The sequence below is a fragment of the Talpa occidentalis genome, unplaced genomic scaffold (assembly GCF_014898055.3).
Source record: "Talpa occidentalis isolate TD23 unplaced genomic scaffold, MPIMG_talOcc4v2.1 talOcc4.13, whole genome shotgun sequence".
Lineage (NCBI taxonomy): Eukaryota > Metazoa > Chordata > Mammalia > Eulipotyphla > Talpidae > Talpa > Talpa occidentalis.
The window spans coordinates 91,602,201-91,621,935 of NW_023601322.1; the positions used below are offsets into that span (position 1 = coordinate 91,602,201).

The following is a 19,735-nucleotide window of genomic DNA, read 5'->3' on the forward strand; positions in this document are numbered from 1 at the left end:
TTCAACATATAAGTCAAACCATCGATAATTTCTTTCTTCTTCTGCCTTATTTCATGTAGCATCATGCCTTCCAGCTCCAGCCATGTTGTTGCAAATGGCATGAGTTTCTCTCCCTCTTTTTTTTTTTTTTAAGATTTATTTATTTTTATACAAGAGCTGGGGTACAGCCAGAGATACAGGAGGGTGAGAGGGTTCACCAGAGACAGAGTGTGGAGCAGAACAGGCAGACTGACAAAATACACTGCTGAGGGGAGCAGCGGGCATGACAGGAGAGGTCTGCCATGCCATCTGGGAATCTCCCGGGCTGGCTGGGAATTGAACCCGCGCTGCAGAGGCCGTGGACAGCTTCTCAGCCCTGAGCTCAACCCACTGCGCCACTGGGGAGGCCCGAGTTTATCTTTCTTGATTGCTGAATAGACGTCACAATTTAATTGTACTTCAGAAAGTAAAACTGTTTAAGTTATATTATTCAGTAAAAATTATACTTTTACAGGAAATTATGGTTTGTATGGTTATTATATTGCTTTTATTTTTTGAAGATTTTATTTATGCATTCAAGAACTGAGGTGTAGGCTAAAGCTGGGGGGGGAGGAGAATTATAAGGATTCACCAGAGACAGAGTGGGGAGCAGAACAGGCAGACTGACTGAAATACACTGCTGAGAGGAGCAGCCGGCGAGGCAGGAAAGGTCTGTTGCGCCATGTGAGTTAGCTCCCTGGCCAGGGATCAAACTCATGTTGCAATGGCTGGTGATCGCTTGATAGAGCTGAGACTTTAACCTCTGCACCACCAGCGAGGCCCTGATATTGCTTTTATATAAAGAAGAAAAAAATTTAGAAATCTACCTGGAATTGATTATTATTATTCCTGATAGTGTGTAGGAATGTTTTATTCGCCTCTTGGGCAACCTTCTGACCAGTCAAATTGGGACATGCAATTCACCATCAAACAGCTGCCACAAAGCAGACATCTAGGTGTGGTTTTGAGGGAAAACACATTTGCCTGAAGATTGAAAGTGAAGAACACTATATTTTATCTAACAGTTGAAAATCTTAAAACATCAAATAAACTAGTGGGATGGTATATGATGTTCCAAGCGAGGACATCATAAGACAGAAAACAAAATCTTCTTTAATTATCTTTTACAAATCTTGCCTTTTAGAATTTAAATGATTTTTTTCGAGGCTGGTTTTAAATGATCATGAAGCAGAGACAATATATTAAAATGTCCAACGATATTATCCACAAAAGATCAGTGAGAAAAACTTGTCTTAACAAGTTTCATAATATATGATGAGGAATTTACGGTGTGATCAATGTGTTATTGATTTAAAAATAGATAAGTAAATGTATGAAGCACAAAAGGGCACATAGAAAGAGATTTCAGTATATATGAAAGTTAAAGTTAAAATTTAATATACCTGTTAGTTTAGTCAGTGAGAAAATAAATTAATATATGATGCTGAGAAAACTGGCAATCCTTTGATAATCATATATATAAGCCTTCATTTCAAGCCTTGCAGAAAATAACTTTCTACCGCATTAAATAAAAATTCCTGAAATCTTTTAGTGGCAGTGACTTTGAAAGTCTGCTCCTATTTGATGAACACACCTTTTATTTACTAGGAGTCCAGTGTTCGTGGGCAGAGAGCCCTAAGATGGTGCTCAGGCTGGCAGTCTTTCTTCATGTGCCGTTACACCTGTTGCTGGGACAGTTAAGGTTATTCCCAGCACTCCCCTAAGAAGGGACATCTGGAAGCTTGTGCCTGTTTTTCCCTGGACTCTACCCCATGAATCCTCCCCCTTTGCTGATTTTTTTTTTGAGATTGATTTATTTATTATTTATTTATACAAGCACTGGGTACAGCCAGAAGCGCGGGAGGGTGAGAGAATTCACCAGAGCTAGAGTGGGGAGCAGAGCAGGCAGAAGGACCGAAGTACACTGCTGAGGGGAGCAGCGGGCAGCAGGCGAGGTCTGCGCGCCATGTGGGACCCTCCTCTGGTGGCTGGGGAGCAGCCCGGGGATCGAACCAGCGCTGCAGAGGTTGTGGGCAGCTTCACAACCCAGTGCTCAACCGCTGCACCACTGGGGAGGCCCATCCCTTTGCTGATTTTTACTATTGGCCTTTCACTGTAATTTACCATAATCATAAATGTAGAAGCTCTGAGCACTGTGAATCTGTCTACTAAATAATATAACCCGAGAGTGGTTGTGTGTGCCCATACAGGAACCCAGATTAAGTTCATCATCACAGTATTTTCTACTTAGAAATTGTAGGCATGTGGGCCTCCCTGGTGGTGCAAAGGGTTAAGTCTCATCATTGTGAAGCTATTGGCATCCACTGTAGCACCAGTTTGATCTCCAGCCATGTAGGTGACCCACATGGCACAGCAGACCTCTCCTGCCTCGCCCACTGCTCCCCTCAGCAGTGTTTTCCAGTAGATCCACCTGTTTTGCTCCCCACTCTCTTTCAGGTGGATCCTTTCACCCCTTGCTGGCTAGCTCTTGTATGCTACACGCTAACTCTTGTATGCATAAATAAAAATAAATCTTTAAAAAAAATAGATAGGCATATACCTTTGTTGACCCAATCAGAATAAATAATATAAGTATCAGACTGCTGCTGGAGTTCATATTACTTCCATATTAAGCCAGTTTGTTTAAGATTTGTTGTTTGTTTATCGTTCTTTCTTATAGCTAGAAGGCATTCTAAGTGATACCCAAGATATATTATGGCCATGCAATAAACAGGTTCTTTGGGGTTATTTAATTTTTACCAGAGTTTAAGAGGCTGTAAGACTATTTCTAAAATAACATACTCCATACTGACAATTTGATTGTCTCTTTAATTATAACTGAGAACTGTGGGTTTTGAATTCTTCTTGGGCTGATCAACATCACACATATTAGTAGGAACAAAGAACACATTTAATTACATACTCTTGGACAATCTATTACATACACTTGAGGTAGATTCTACAGTTGATGGGGCAATATTGGCAAATCATCTGTTGAGCTAAAGCATGGGGAGGGACTTAGAACAGAGGGAGAAAGAAGACTGACATGATGAGGAGAGGGTGACTCACATTACCAGGACCAGATGCTGTATAATTAGATATTTGCCCTGCCATAAAATTAAGTTTCTCTGCTACGAAGTTTATTTCTTGTAATAATCCTAATCCTGGGTAAGACACCCAATTTTCATTCTTTTAGATAGTTAAGGAAGTGGTAAAAATTCCCTGTGAGCCTAAAGCCTCAATTAACCTTAACTCAAAATAATCCACATGCCACAGTGACATCTCTTGGGTATGAGGTCTGAACCTCGTGGGGCAATCTATAGATCTCTGTATAGACATATATATTTGTATGTTTCACCATGTGATATATAATGTAGTTCCTTTGAATTCTGAAATAAACTTTATAAACAAATAACTTTATAAACAACAAAAACATCTACTAAAGTAGATGCTTCCTTGAGAGAGGGCAGCAGAGGTAGAAGATTTTAAAACTTTCTGCAATTTAATATATGTAGTTGGCAGAGAAATGTCAGTAATATATTTTTCATAGGTCAATTTTTTTTGTGTTAACAAACACAGCTATGATCAGAATACTTGATTTTTTTCAAAATTCACCTGAAAATTGGGAAAATTTTGAACTAATCGAGTAGTCACCTGAGAACTAGATTCTTCCTAACTTCATTAAAAAATAAGGCCATTCTGGAGTTAAGGTGTGGACTAGGTGGCAAGAAAAAATGTTAATTCTGCCTGTCAAACAAAAAGCTAGTTCATTCTATTGTCTATTTTTCTTTACCCATGTGAATCACTATCTAGAAAGGGCCCTTTACCTTGTCATAAAATATCAAAGCAGTATAAAAAGAAATAAACTCAAAAAAGGATTATAAGTTATGTATTTATTGACAAGGCTATATTACACATTCCCCTTAAAACTAAACACATAAGTTACTGAAAACACAGTATCATATGAAATGTAGTCAGTAATAAGAATGACAATTTGATGGATGTATCTGAGGTCTTGCAACTAATGCTTACTGTCTTCCTAGTAGTGGTAACTTTCAGGTCTGCATAGCTCATCCAATGGATATGTATCTCTGATGCTTTTACACTGTAAATCATGGTATCTATACCAAGTGAGACAAAAAACTCATTAAATTATGTGGCTTTATAGTTGTTGCTGAACAAGAATGATACTAAGATGATTGACTGTCTAATCTTCTAGCACAACTTCCAAATGACTTTGGGTTATTAAATACACACTCACACAGAGACATGTGTACAGACACAAGCAGACACAGACACACTCACATACATAGGCACATGCAGACAAAAACATAAAGCACCAGACACACAACTACACAAGACTCACACATCATACATAAACAAACACACACTCACACATGTGTCAAAGAATTCACATAAATGAGGACATTTAGAAGAACAGATTGTGGGTTTTGAATGGAATGGTACTAAAATTCTGAAGCTATTTCAAGCAATTAAGGCAAGTTGAAAAACAAATCAAACCTACCAAATAACTATTTTAAGGTAGTCATTATTTTTTTCCACATATAATGTGGATATTTGTTTAAAAAGCACATATACAATATACTTACAGGGATAACACAAAATGAGCTCTTATTTATTTTTAAAGATTTATTTATTTATTTATACAAGAACTGGGGTACAGTCAGAAGCGCAGGAGGGTGAGAGAATTCACCAGAGCCAGAGGGGGCAACAGAACAGCCAGACTGACAAAGTACACTGCTGAGGGGAGCAGCGGGCTTGGTAGGCGAGGTCTGCCACACCATTTGGGAATCTCCCTGGCCGGCTGGGAATTGAACTCGCTGTGCAGAGGCTGCAGACAGCTCCACAGCGCTGCGCTCAACCCACTGTGCCGCTGGAGAGGCCCCTTATTTCTTTTTTAAAGGAATTTTGAGGATAAAGGATTTAGATTCTTTCCACATTAAAATACAAACTTAAGTTTGCGTGTAGGATATGATCAGTATAAATGTTGGCTCTTTAATCCTTTCCTCCAAGAACCATAAACAATAGCAGTTGATTTCTCATAGTTCAGTTCTAGGACTTCAGAATCAGGGTGCCAACAGTTTCAGTATCTGGGAAAAGCCCGCTTTCTGGTTCATTAATGGCTGTTTTCTAATGGTCTCTGCAGGACCAAAGGAACAGGGGAGTTGCTAGAATCTCTTATGTGTTTCGGCTTTGTGAGATCATCCTAAATTTGAACAACTAATGTCTCTGTAACACATACTTCAAGTGTCATCTGAGATTTGAAGATACTTACATTTTCAGATTGAAATTCCTCAAACATTACAGTCCCTCTGACTCTAGGTGACAGAGAGTATTGTCTAAGAAAGATAATTTCTAGACTTGACAGCTTGGGAAAAGAATCAGGCTAAAGTTCAGCAATAATAACCCTTTAGAAAAGAAAAGTATAGCATTCTTGAAAGTGTGTTCCTTCTTTTACTTCCTAAACTATTTGCAAAATTTGGTTTAGTTTGTTGTTATACTTTATTTCATTCTGTTCATTTTCTCTCATAGCACTTAAAAATATGGATTACCTCTCGATTTAGGCCAAATATATTAGTTTATTCAATCTAAAATCTTTGCAGTTATGTATTATAGTTTTCAAATCCAAATCACATTTAAATAATGAGTTTCTCTGGAAAGTTAAAAGGTTAGGATTTGCTGTAGGCTCACATTGTTAGCCTGGCTTATCAATAATGTATTTATAATGAAGGTTTGAACATTGACTTTTAAGGCATAATTCTATTTCACATTTAATAGACTATGGTATAAACATTGCTTGTCTATGGATTGGAGAACCAAAACTTTCATGTGAGGCCCTTTATAGTGATATTGACTTTATTACTGTGGTCTGGAAACTCATCGTCAGTATCTCCAATGGTGCCTCTGTAAGAATTTACACAGTCAGTAATTGCTTCCAGCAGCCTCCATTATCCAGAAGAGAAGTATGCATTGCGGGCTTTTTATATTATAAACTTTGCAATGACAATGTCAAGGTGCATTGGAGGTGTAATGTGTGAAAATCAACAGAGGTGATTTATACATAATGTATGTATCCAAACAGTCATCAGAATTCTCCATTTTACTTAGATTATCCTGTATCACTATGTAAGTGTAAAGCTTATTTATTCACCTAATATATTATATAATTGTATCATTTTCCTTCAGCAAATGTTTTCCAGAAGTTTCTTTTTGCCTCATTATCAAAACACTATATTTTCTCAATGGATATTTGGTTTTGCATAATGAATTTATCTGCATCATGATCTAAATAATACAAGTTGTAACAAGAAGGAAAATGTCTCTGGATGACAGACACATAAGGCAGACCCTGGGGTAATTTTTGCCCTGGCCGTTTTCAGGAGTCACATCACTAACACCAATTTAGATCAGAAGGGAAATAAAATTTATTAACTTTTCTACCACTTCATGAGGTAAGAGCAATTTTCTTTTGATTTCAACATGCATTTAATTTTCTTTGACTTAGAAGAACAGAGTTCTTTCTGTCTTATGTGAATTTATTCTAATTGAAGAACTATGTATACTTTGCATTTCTAGTGTATTACATTGAGATAGAGAAAATAAAGTAATATAAAATGTTTAGGTGATTTTAAATTGTCTTGCATTTTAATTCAAGTCAATAGATTTTATTTTTAGTCTAAGAAAGTTCTATCATATTTAGATGCATTTGAAACCATCCCAAGATCTCTTTGATTATTGGCAATTATTTAAAGCATAGAGTATTGATAATTATTTAAAGCAGAGGTCATCAAACAGTTTTTAAGTTGCATAGTAATATTCTTTTTTAAAAACATTTATTTATTTATGCATAAAAGAGCTGGGGTACAGGCAAGAGGTGCAGGGGAGTGAGAGGATTCACCAGAGACAAAGTGGGGAGCAGAACAAGCAGATCTACTGAAATACACTGCTGAGGGGAGCAGCAGGCCAGACAGGAGAGGTCTGCTGCACCATATGGGTCACCTCCCTGGCTGGCTGGGGATCAAACTCATGCTGCAGAGGCTGCGAATAGCTTCTTAGAATTGCACCATCAGGAGACCCCTGCAGGGTAATATTCTATCAGAAATATTTACTGATAATTTGAGAAAGTTACATAGTAAATTTGTTAGGTTTGCTTAAATTCAGTAAGGTGTGTTGAAAGATAGCATTCATAAAGCTGTCCTATAATGGGGTTGGAAGAATTGAAACAAAGGGATGAAGATAAAGGTTTTATCAGAAAGACTTGTGAAGTGAAAACTTTCTATCTACACTATGTTTCATAATAAAGCCTCTAAAATAGATCTGGATTATTCTTTAACTATGTCAGCCATCCAGAGGCCCTATGTCTAAATCCAAAGTGTGCCTTGAACTTTTCCAGGTAAAAGATAGATTGATTTCTGCATCTAACAGAGGGAAGAGGGCTGCGCCCATTCTGCCAGAATCAATGCATTTTGGCTCTGTCACTTAACCAGGCAGTAAATATAGATTTCTTTTGCAAGTTATGCTTTATTGAGGATATTTTATTCTTCCAGTTATAAGTGGATACCAACCTATTCATTACTTATTTTACAACTTAGAAAATAGGTTATTTGAAAGACCTAATAAAAAATAAAAAAAAAAAACTGGCTTGCCAGTAACAATAAATCCACATGATATTTTATTTCACTCAGAAATAATAAACCACCCTCACTCAAGTTCCACCAGGGATTCAACTTAGATTGCTGCAGTAAAGACTTCTAAGAAAGTATCTGTACACTGACATCTGGATATACTCTAGACAAAATCTTTTCTAATACAGGATCCATCTGGTACTTGCCTGGAAGGAAAACTTCAAAGAGAACCAGTATATAGTCCAAATGCTCTCTCAAGTGACACCCACAGGAACTGCAAATTCATTCTCTCTCTCTTTGCTTGAGCAAATCTTTTATTCAAATTGGTATCTGCTGGTATGATTTTTCTTTTTCTTGCTGACTTTCAACAAAAATTATCTATTTATTGTATTTTAGCCTATAACCTCATCTGTTTGTTTGGTTTTAGCTCTATTTCTTTGTGGAATGATAATACTTTCTTTGTAGTAACATGTAAGAGAGAAGTGTTTGTTCCAGCAAGAGGAGAATCCTCCAGTATATCTTTTATTTTAATTGTATGATATACTAGTTTTTAGATGATGACATTGACACTGATGAGCTGCTCCTGCTTTGCCTTTCCTTTTTCTTGGTCAACTAACTTAAATATATATATATATATATATATATATATATATATATATATATATATATATATATATATTTATAAAAACAAGACGTGGAAGAGCTGGGAGTGTTTCTTTTTCCTTTTCTTATTTTGGGAAGCCATGAAATTATACCACATGCTTCGAGCAATACAATAGGCTTTTAACCCCTCCCACTTTAATTTGCATAATTTTCAATCATCTAAAATTTGTATATTTTGAAGCTTAACGCTAAAAATACCGCATCGCAAAAACTACTCAAAAGAAAGCAAAAAGCTGCATCATTTGGGTTTCTGACAATCACAAACTGCAGTTTCTGAATTTATATAAACAATTGACACCAAGCTCAGAGTCAGACAGAAAGAACATTTCACTTAATAATAAATCATGTTTGACACCCATGAGGTCAGACACTTTAACTACTTACGTGGATTATTTCTTTAATTATAGTCTAACAATTACATGATTGTGCACAAGTAGAGCATGATTCTCAGTATCCTATAAGAAAATGGAATCATCTGGATTTATACTCTGCCAGAGTACACATTCATATAACCAATAGGTTGTTGAACTGTGATCCAATTTGAAAAATGAGCTAAATAATCATAACAACCAAACCCTAGATTTAAAAATTCCATCTCAAAATTATTAATGTTCTTGTGAATGAAGGAATGAATGGAATTATTGAGACTCGAGATTTCACAAGGCATGTGCTTGATGGCGGGATGCCTTTAAAATTGTTTTGCATTCTAATGCTGTTTATTTCTCACAGTTCATATACTCCCTTTCGACCTGTATCTGTCTATCTTCTTATCTATACATAAGTACCATTTTATCTGAAACTACATGGTCATTTATTTTTCTCACTGATACAGAGCACTACAGTTATGTCTGCAGAGTCTGCCTTGAAGTCATTCGCCTCTGTGATGACAGTGCATACTTAAGAACATTTCAGGAGTTCCTTTCGTTGTCAAAAGTGTCTGAAACTGTTGAAGTTGAATCCAGAATCTTCAGTCAGAATAAATGTGCTCTCTAAGACCTCCTTGTTGTCTCTTTCCTTGATCATTAACTTAAATCCCACCTTAGCTTCAAGGAAAATATCAAAATGCATGTATTTGACTTGCGTGCTCTAATCAAGGTGAAGCAAATGCAGCTTTTCCTGCAACTGAAGGAGCAAAGGGAAGGTATGAGTTGGTCACAGCACAGAGTGCAAGGGGCTGCAAATCTGCTAGGACTTAGGGAATGTGGGTCGAGGACTGTTCTATATGTGTAATACTATCTTCTTGGTTTTAAAATGAATGAACTCTGTGATGGAGCCGTACTTTGTCTGGGCTAAAATTTTGTTTATCTCAGTGTCACCAGAAATGATTTGACTAAGTGGAATACTTTTATCCGATCTAAGTTGCCAGCCACTGACCATTTCAATGTGTATGCTTTTAAGTGTAGATTTTTTGAAATTATTCTGGTGAACACAAGAGGCAGTGTTTTAGATAGCACTGGAAACACTCCTGGGTAATAGTAATAGTGGATGGATTTACTATCCAATGTGGGCTCTTTTGTTAGAGGAGCATGTACCTAATCTACAAACACAAATTGAAAGTCCAGTAACATGAGTCAAGAGAAAGTATATGGAAAAAAGTGGGTAGAGCTATATAGAAATACTTCAGTGAGTGTTGGGGGGGGTGGGGAATAAAGAAGATTGGTTTGCTGATCACTTCTATAGGGGAAGTAACTCTATCTTCTCAAGGTCTCTGGGAGAAGCTGATGTAGGACTAACAGAAGGTTAACAGAAGAAAAAAATGCAGACTTCTGGTAATTTTTACACGTACATGAGAATCTCACAAGAAGACTCCAGATTAGCCCTCACAACAGAGCACTTATATACTAAGTTGGAAAAAGAATGGTAAATTGTAAAAGCATGCCAGGACAAGGGGTGTGGCTTAGGGCAGTCACCAAAGGAAAAAATAACTAGAAAATGAAAGTTAGGGTCCCACTTTTTTTGTAGTTTTCTCTCTGCCTCCATTTCCTAACTCTGGTGATAAATCTTCATCCCATTCAGGAAGGACCTTTTCACATGGATGCTTTTTCTGCTTGTAGGAGGAAAAAAGGCAGGTCAGAGCACCCTTCTTGAATTTGCTGTTTGTCAAGTGTCTTTAACTCAAAATGATTAATATGCCTAAGTAGCTTCTTTTGGGGTGACATGCTCTGAATCTCTCTACTCAGTAGAAAACAAAAATGCTTTCCATGGTGAGGCCTATCTTTTTTTTTTCACTTTTTCCTTTTTTGAAGTAACATTGGTTTACCACATTCTATGTGATTCAGCGTTATGTTCACACCTTTTCAGACATGTCCTTATACCACACCCTTCACTGAGGCACGCATGGTCATCACCACAGACATTTGAACCTCTCCCCCCTCAAGACCTATCATTTTATTGATGTGAAATAATTTTATTATTTTTTTTAAAGTTTAGTAGGCTCACTGTTACTTTTTAAAAAATATTTGTTTATTTATGCATATAAGAACTGGGGTACAGGCCAGAGGTGTGGTGGGTGAGAGCATTCAGCAGAGACAGAGTAGGGAACAGAACGGGCAGATTGACTGAAATACACTGCTGAGGGGAGCAGCGGGCAAAACAGGAAAGATCTGCTATGCCATGTGGGTAGCTCCCTGGCTGGGGATTGAACTTGTGCTCCAGAGGCTGCAGATAGCTTCATAAGTTGCATCTTAACCCCTTGCACCACCAGGGAGGACTGAAATAATTTTAAAGAGTACTTTTGTTGCAATAATGGGAATTAAGCAAAATAGTAATAGTAAACTGATAACAGCATGTATTTATTCAAAATAGAATGCATTTTCATAATGTTATTATATTTTATCATATAAATATATATTTATGTATTATATATTATTAGATAACATCTCAGAAACTAAAATTTGGTCAGTCGCCCAAACAATGAATGGGCAAAGTAAAATTTGATTTGCTTCATGTGAGAATTAAAACTTGTGCTAATTTCGTGGTTTAATTTACTACCTGCAAAATGCACCAAAGATGTTTATATACACACTGATCCATAACTTCTGGACGAAGAGTGATTTGTTGAAAAGGTTGACATGGCAAGCATCCTGACTGTTGTCTTCTTAATGGCTGTTCAGTGTTTCACTATCCACTCAGAACTAGGTATAAACGATTGGTAGGAGTATTGTCATTATAGAAATTAGAGCTTGCTTTTATGGCAGTGTCTCATTTTTCTGGTGTTTATGTTATGGGAAATTTGAATAAAACCTTAAAAATGGCAACTCATGGATATGAGTACGTTTTGAATTTTTTCAAAAAATAATCTAATTTGCATTTGTCTCCTGTGTGAAGGAGAGGTTTAGGTTTTTTTTTCTTTTTTAATTTTCTTTTTCTTTATATATTTTTTTAAATCATTGTTCACTTTTAAACAATGTTTGCTTCCCCCCACCCCTCAGGTATAGTCCCCACAGAATTGTAAACAGAAGTCACAGACATACGTTGTTTTTTCTTTTTTTTTTTATTTTAAGATTTATTTATTTATGCATAAAATAGCTGGGCTGTAGGCCAGAGCTGCAGGGGCTGGGGAGAAGATTTACCAGATATAGAGTAGGGAGCAGAACAGTCTGATCTACTGAAATACACTGCTGAGGGGAGCAGTGGGCGAGACAGGAGAGATGTGCTGCGCCATGTGGGTATCTCCCTGGCAGGGGATCGAACTCCTGCTGCAGTGGCTGCTGATTGCTTCATAGTGCTGACGCTTAACCCCTTGTGCCACCAGGGAGGCCCCATAAGCTGGTTTTTCTTTGCCATAAATGAAGCTTCAGGTTTTAGAATATCTCTATACTCACAGAACCGAGTGTACCTGATGGTGAGAATTAACTTCTCTTTAGTGTCAAGGCTAATATTTCCAATGTCACTGTTGTCTTTTCAGAGTTCAGACAGTCCATGCTTTTGACATCAATGGGGGAAACAAGCTCATTGCTGAAGAGGATCATGAGATAGACGACAGCTACATAACCTATGACATTTTGACAGTGAGAAGCTGAGTACTTGGCAATGTCTGTTGAGGAGACAGTGGTGCAGTCATTGCGGTGAGTGGATACTCAGGAAATTAACCCTCATCGATGGTTACAAAGGGAATTCATTGTGGAGAAACCCTTCAGAAGGCACTTATCTTTCTGCACGGTGGTTTACTCTGCAGAGGAAGTGATGGTCCTTGTGAAATTACTTCTTTTCTCGCTAAATAACTTTTCAAGCATCCTATTTAAAAGTATTTTATATAGATCTTCTCACAAAGGTTAACGTACTGTGAATTTTTATTATCATAGCTCTTTTCCTTTTTGTTTAACCCTTTTATTAGTACTTTATTAGTAATATATCTTTTTTTGTTGTAGTACTAGCATACTAGCATTTTATTGGTATTATTAGATTATTTTTTTTTCTTGCCAGTGAATTATTAACAAAGAACCATCACAGAATTTTTCTTCCCAATGCCCCATTTGGTTTTTCTTAAAAACACCTAAGAAAGGGAATTCTATAATCTTTCTGGTGACTTGCATATTCATGGTTTATTTGTGTTCTGAATTTCTTCATCATATCCAAGTCTAAATTGCCTCATTACATGTGTTACCCATGTCCTGTGGATTATGGAAGATAGATGTCATAGATGGTTGACATTTTCTGTGTAGTGACATTAACAAAGCTTATTGGGGGCCATATAATTGTGCCAAATGTAGCAGAAATTTTGAGGAAAAGATGAAAGTTTATACTTTCAGGTCTATGTCAAATCATTGCAAAAAAATTCTTAAGAATCTTCCCAAACCTCATTAACCTATTTTGGTTCCTGTTGTTAGAAAATTATGAATAACTTACTTTCTTTACCACATTACACTCTCCAGTCTTTCTGTATTTTTAAGATTAGCATTTTATTTTTCCCCTGACCATTCATTGATTTAGTAATCTTCCTCTACAACATAGAGCTCATGAACAAATTAAAATTACTTTTAATTAAATCAATAAGTATATATAGAATTTGTAAATTTTTATATATAAATATAATTTCATAGCAAATATCCCCTACTAAATCCTACTCAAAATATTGCAGAATACATAGCATTATTGTACCTTTTTATGATCAAGGAAAGTGCAAAGGAAGGATTGTTGGAGAAGGTATCACACAGCCCTGTAATAACATTCTATACAGTTAGAAAAAGTAAACAAATGTGACTGCTATGCACTTATATAGACTTTTAAATATGTCTTAATCTTACAGTTTTGACTTTCAAAATTATAGATGTTTTAGATACACAAAAATAAGATTGAGAAGGAAATTACAATTGCTGAGAATTAAAAAAAGTAAATAAACATAACAACAGAAACATATTAAAATGATTAGTTCAAGTGATTTTAAACACTGAATATTTATGGTACATTCTTAAGAGAATGTAGTCCAAAGATTTGTAATAATACTGTGAGGAAAGTGTTTGGTCATTAAATTAATAACATACTATTTTAATACTATGTGTGTATTTCATAGGATAATGCAATATTAAATCTTCTAAGCAACTAAATGTGCACTCTGCCAGAATTTATATAATTATATAACCAAACATTTATAATTCTGTAATATTTTGTATATATTGGAAATGCCCTAATATGTATACCCACTACACAGAGTGTACATATTTAGTACACATTGCATGTATTTATTGTACATTGAAATAAATGACATTTTCTGGTTTTTCTCACTGAACTTGTCTAGATTTTCAAACCAGCCAGTAACAATAGACAAACCCAGTGCTTAAGTTTTGGCATTTAAATTCCATTCCAGGTCTGAGACAGAAAAGTAGGCAAGAAGACTTTGCCAGGAAGCAATGAAGATATCAGAAAATAATGAGCATTAATCAACCTGTGCAGGGACCTACGCGGAAGTCCCCAATGTCCAGGTGAGTCATTAAGCTCCAATAGAATTGTGAATGTAATGAATGGAAAGAAATTGCATATTTAAAAGGCTTATAATGATAATCATGTAGAAAGAGTATGCTACAACAGCAGAGATAGGTCATTTTAAGCTATTTAATTGGAGAATGAATACTTTATTTGGAAAATTAGCTATTTAAGATGAAAAACCAGGCTATATGTAATTCTCTCCTACATTTCCTATGTAAATTGTGTGTTAGTTTTGATGATGAGAAGTTCTTAAAGAGGTTCTCCTTTGAGTAAATGTAAAGAGATGAAAGAAATGGAAAGAAGTGACCGTGGTAGAGCTTTTGTGAAATGATTGATTCTAACAAAGATTATCAGTGGCAGTGGCTGAAATACTTAAATGCTTAACTGCTGGCTGACATGTTTCCACTGTGGTGGCACCAAGGGAACAAGATGACCCTTTTGATCAAAATCTAGGTGTGCTTATAAAGAGTTCAAGTTTTACTGTCAGATGAACCCACTGCATGCCTTTTTAACCTGATTATCCTTGATTTTTTTACCCACATTTACAGCTTAAACATTTAAACTTGAATATTGTTAAATACTTTTTAAAAAGTCATTATCTCTGAATTAATGTATTTCATAAATTTATAGTACAAGATAGAACTGTATGTAAACTCCTTATTGGAAATGGTGAGAACATTGATTTTATTCCTCAGGGACAGCTTATTTGGTCTTCCCCACTACTAATCATTGGACGTTATATCACATTCATTTTTAATCTCTCTGTCAAGGCATTTTGATGCTATTCTGTAAACAAAAAAATGTTAAATCCTCACAAACATACTCAACTTATTTATTTCAATTTAGCAAGTAAAATAAGTTCTATCCTGGATGGTAAGTCAGAGACTATGATGTGATATTTTCAAAAATGGCTCCTTCCCAACCACTGTCAAACAGCTGTCATGAGATTTCTGAGCAGGAAGACCCCATGCCCACAGTATCATTTATTTCCTACCTGTAGTCTCTACTGCTGAGCAATTTACTCTGACTTCCCATTACAGAAGACACTTCTCAAGATGCATTTTCACTTTCCCTGAATTCATCCATTTTTCATTTATGAACGTAGCAATGCATTTCTATGCAAATCTTGTCTTCCTTTGATGTCTTACTATCTGAAGGCAAAGGGAACATGTTTTGCCTTAGGCATTTCATTTTCATGAAAAGTCCTATGAACCAGACAATAATATATTATATTACTCCACAGAATCCTTCTAGTTGGAGTAAAATTAAATTTAACCACCTTGTAAGCTTGCGCTCACTTACACCATTATAGTGTGCAAAAGCATATTAAAAAAGAAAATCCTACCAAGATAATTCATTTCAAATATATACAGGGATGGTTTTCATTTTCAGTTTAAAAGCATAGTTTTCGGCCTTTTATTTCTTGCTTTTAGTTTCTGTTCAGGGGCCTCACAGCTATCAATTAGCCCACATAATGAATATTCATACACTGTTTCTTAAGAGCAAAATAGAAGAATACAGCACAGAGCTGCACCGGTGCACCTGTATGATCTAGTTGGGGAGAACAGCACACTGGTTATCTGCCACACAGACACAGGGCACAATCGGTTGTTACCAAATGCACCGAAATGAACGATAATAATACACCATTTCTATTTCAGGGAATCCACTGGAGGTGGGTCCCCTGAAAACAGATAGAAAGTCAAGTGCACAAAGTGTATTGTGTTTGGGGCGCAAAGCAGAACTGGCTGAGAGGACATAGTTGCAGAGTAGCCAGAACCAGTACCAGGGAGCCTTTCAGTGCCCCCCCATTAAGGCAGAATAGCCGCTGGATTGGATCTCAGCGGCCTCACCAGGCAGGCAGGTCTAACCTGGGAAAGACAGTGCCCAGTACAGGGCACTGTTTGGAGAAGAATTCAGCCGAGTCTTCGGTAGTCCTGGCATTTCACATCTGACTTATGCCTGTCCTCTGCCCTCAAACCTGTTTAAATTAATGCTTCTTCTCCCCACAATTGGGCAATTCATTCTTCCACTATTTCAAGCTGAAAATGGTGCCGCTGCCTTCACACCCACATCTCTATCACCAACAAAGCCTGTTGGCTTTAACTTACAGAGGCAGAATGTCACCCAATTTCTCACCCTCTCCTGCTGCAATCTGATCCAATAACTGTGCCCAGAGTCTAACATTTACCTGAAAAATGAGTCCAGTTCATTGTGTGTCTTCCACCCTTGTTTGTTTTTAGAAGTAAAAAAGTTAAAATTCTGAGAAACAGCTAATAAATAGTACATTTATGGTGGAATATTTGTATTTGTAGATGTTGATACTAAGTGGTAAAGTCTATTTTACACATTAACGGAAGGAATAGATTTGGAGAAGCTTACACCAGCCACTGATACAAAACCACACACTTGTCTGTGAGCTCATTGGCTTTGTAGTATGCAAGTTCAAATCGATTCCTTTTAAAACCTAATTGAATTTCCTCATATAAATCCATTTGCATTGCCCACAACTTCATAGTTATTTAAATACACATGTAAACATTTTATGTATATGCATGTCTATGCATATAAACATGTGTGGGTACATATATGGAGGGGGAAGTGAACTTAAAGGAAAAACTACAGTTGTGAAGGGAGTGAAGATAATATATTGTTTTAGTCCAATGTCATCACAAACATTTATGAAAATTCCGAAGAATATGTATTTAAGAAAATTCAGCATAACAGAGACAGGGGGTACCCTCCTTCAACTTTTTTTTTTTTTCTGGTTCTAAGTTGAAGATTATTATTATTATTTTTTTTGCCTCTACTACTACTTTTTTTTCTTGGTACTATGGCAAAGAAAAATGTGTAAGGTGATGTATTAACTGACATCATACCTCGTTCTGTAGATATCCATATAACCACACAAAGCTTGCAAAACACCCTCTAACATAGTTCTCCCAGAAAAAGGCAATTTTTAAATGCAATATATTTTTTTAAAGATTTATTTTTATTTATACAAGAACTGGGGTGTCGGCCAGAAGTGCAGGAGGTTGAGAGGATACACCAGAGACAGAGTGGGCAGCAGAATGGGCAGACGGCCCGAAGACACTGCTGGGGGGAGCAGGGGGTGCGACAGGAGAGGTCTGCTGTGCCGTGTGGGTTGCTCCCTGGCCGGCCGGGAATTGAACCTGTACTGTAGAGGCTGCTGCAGAGGCTGCTGCGGACAGCTTCACAGAGCGGTGCTTAACCCCTTGTGCCACCAGAGAGGCCCCCGGTTTCAAGTTTTTCTCTTGATTTTTGTGTGCTGGGTGCTGGGATAGGAGAAAGGACTTTAAGTAGTTTTAGGAAAGTGAATAAATCAACCCAGGGTTTAAAGAAGCAGCATCTCAGCACTGGCTCAAGTCATTATCCTAGTGACTCCCAGGCCCTTCCGGCCTGTTGATCGCCGCCACGCAGGCTCCTGTGTTACTGTCTCCCAGTCTGACTTGCTTCCTCATGATGGAAACAGAGAGCCTCGTGAAAGACAAATGCTTACTCCTAGGGAGGTTAGTTAGAGGGTGTTAGTGCCGCTCCATCATTCATCTTGAGACCGACATCACTTTGAAATTACTCTCTGCTTTTATTCAGCCGGTAATGGCATGTAAGGGTACAGTTCCACAGTAGAATGCAGGAGATGTACACAATTAGTTTGTGACAACAACAGAAAAGCACACATCATTGAGGAGTGAGAGGAACAGGGGAATCATCAGATGCTAGAAATTATGAATAATTTAGTCCCCAAAGTGAATGGCTGCTGAAGTCAAAACTGAATTTGCAGTCATCAGTGTGTGTGTTCTTAGTCACATTGGTAACAGGAGAGAGAATTATCTATGATTCAGACACAGCCTCTGTCCATGCAAGTGGGAAAGTGAAGTTAAGGACACCAGAATAAAGCAAAGAAGTTTAATAGCATTTCTGGATAAACAAGAAACAAAGCCAGTTAACATTAAAGAAGTGATTTCTTGCCTTAACTTTAGTTCTGGACTGAGCAGGAATAAACAAATGCATCCCTTGAGACTCTCCCACAGAACCGTCCTGAGAGTTTAGAATGACTTCCCTCAATTTCAGAACATGTTTTGCATAAATTTGTGTCCTCAGACATCTAGCAAGAATGACTTTGAAACTAGAGTTGCCAAATAAATGTGCTGTAAACCTTTACCTCAAAGAATTTCCATGGATACATTCCCAATGATCACTAGCTCACAACAAAAAATACAGGAGATTGTGGTCTAGTTTAAGCAAAGAACAGTAATTAAAGAAACCAGACCTGTATGTATGGCAATATTAGAATTATGATGTATAAGTACATAGAATCTTAATATTTCATCCATTAAAAAATTAAAAGCAATGTATGATCAAAAAGCAAGAGATTATCAAAATTGACCAGGAAGCTTTGGGAAATACTAGACCCTCTAAAATTAAATATATAATCATCAATATTAAATGATATTTATAGAAAATGGTATTCAGCTAAAGGAGTTAACACAGCAAAACATTAAATCTGTAGAAATTAACTAGAAATGCATCTCAGAATAAGAAATAAAAGACTATCAGTGAAAGGTTAAGAGTAGGCCTCCCCAGTGGCCTTGGGATTAAGTCTCAGCACTATCACACTAGGACCTGAGTTCAATCCCTGGCCAGGGAGTTACCATCATGGCGCAGCAGATCTCTCTTATCTCGCCCATGTATTTCAGTAGATTCCCCCTGTTCTGCTCCCCACTATGCCTCTGGTGAATCCTCTCACCCCCTCTGCTCCTCTGGCCTATATCCCAGTTCTACACACACACACATACACACACACACATGTACATGCACACACACATGCACACACACCATACAAATATCAAAAGTATATGGGTACTGTAATAAATAATAAATTTTGAGGCACTCAAATTAGATGTTTATTAAAATTGCATCAACATTCCATTTTACATAAATTTGGCTCACTCAAAATTTGTGGATAAAGTTCTGGTTCATTAGAATTATAATCCAAAATTAACAGTCTTCCCTAGCCCAATAATTATCATTGATTTATAAAAGAGTATATAGGCAACCAGAAAATAATGGAAAACACAGAAAATTATTTTTGAAGTGAGATTACCAACAATAAAAAGATTAATGTGATTTTCATATATGATACAATTTGCCAAGTTTAATTTTTTTCTGCAGCATTTTACTATACCCTTCACCATTGAAGTCTAAGCAATATGTTATTTGTTAATTTAATACTTTTCATTGAACACTTATTTTTTGCACTATGATTTTATTCTAATACTACTCCTATAAAGTTTATCTGAAGAGATAGAGATATGCAGAGATAAAATAACAAAGATTTCATACTCACAGACATAGTCAACAGCATAATCAAAACTAATGTCTTCTGATTCAAAATGTAATATACTATCCATAATCCCACTAGTGAGGTAAAGAGCTACTTTCCACAATCTAATTTTTCTTCA

At 36.6% G+C, this 19,735-nt stretch overlaps 1 protein-coding gene across 5 annotated transcripts in view; it reads left to right on the plus strand.

Annotated features, from left to right (window-relative positions):
* LOC119243609 (uncharacterized) overlaps positions 1-12,366 on the plus strand; it is a 782,255-nt gene extending 769,889 nt beyond the window's left edge. For all 5 annotated transcript variants that reach the window (XR_008551531.1, XR_008551536.1, XR_008551535.1 and 2 more), the window contains one exon: positions 12,235-12,366. The gene's annotated coding sequence lies outside the window, so the exon portion shown is untranslated. The remainder of the gene's footprint in view (positions 1-12,234) is intronic.
* Positions 12,367-19,735: the final 7,369 nt, after the last annotated feature.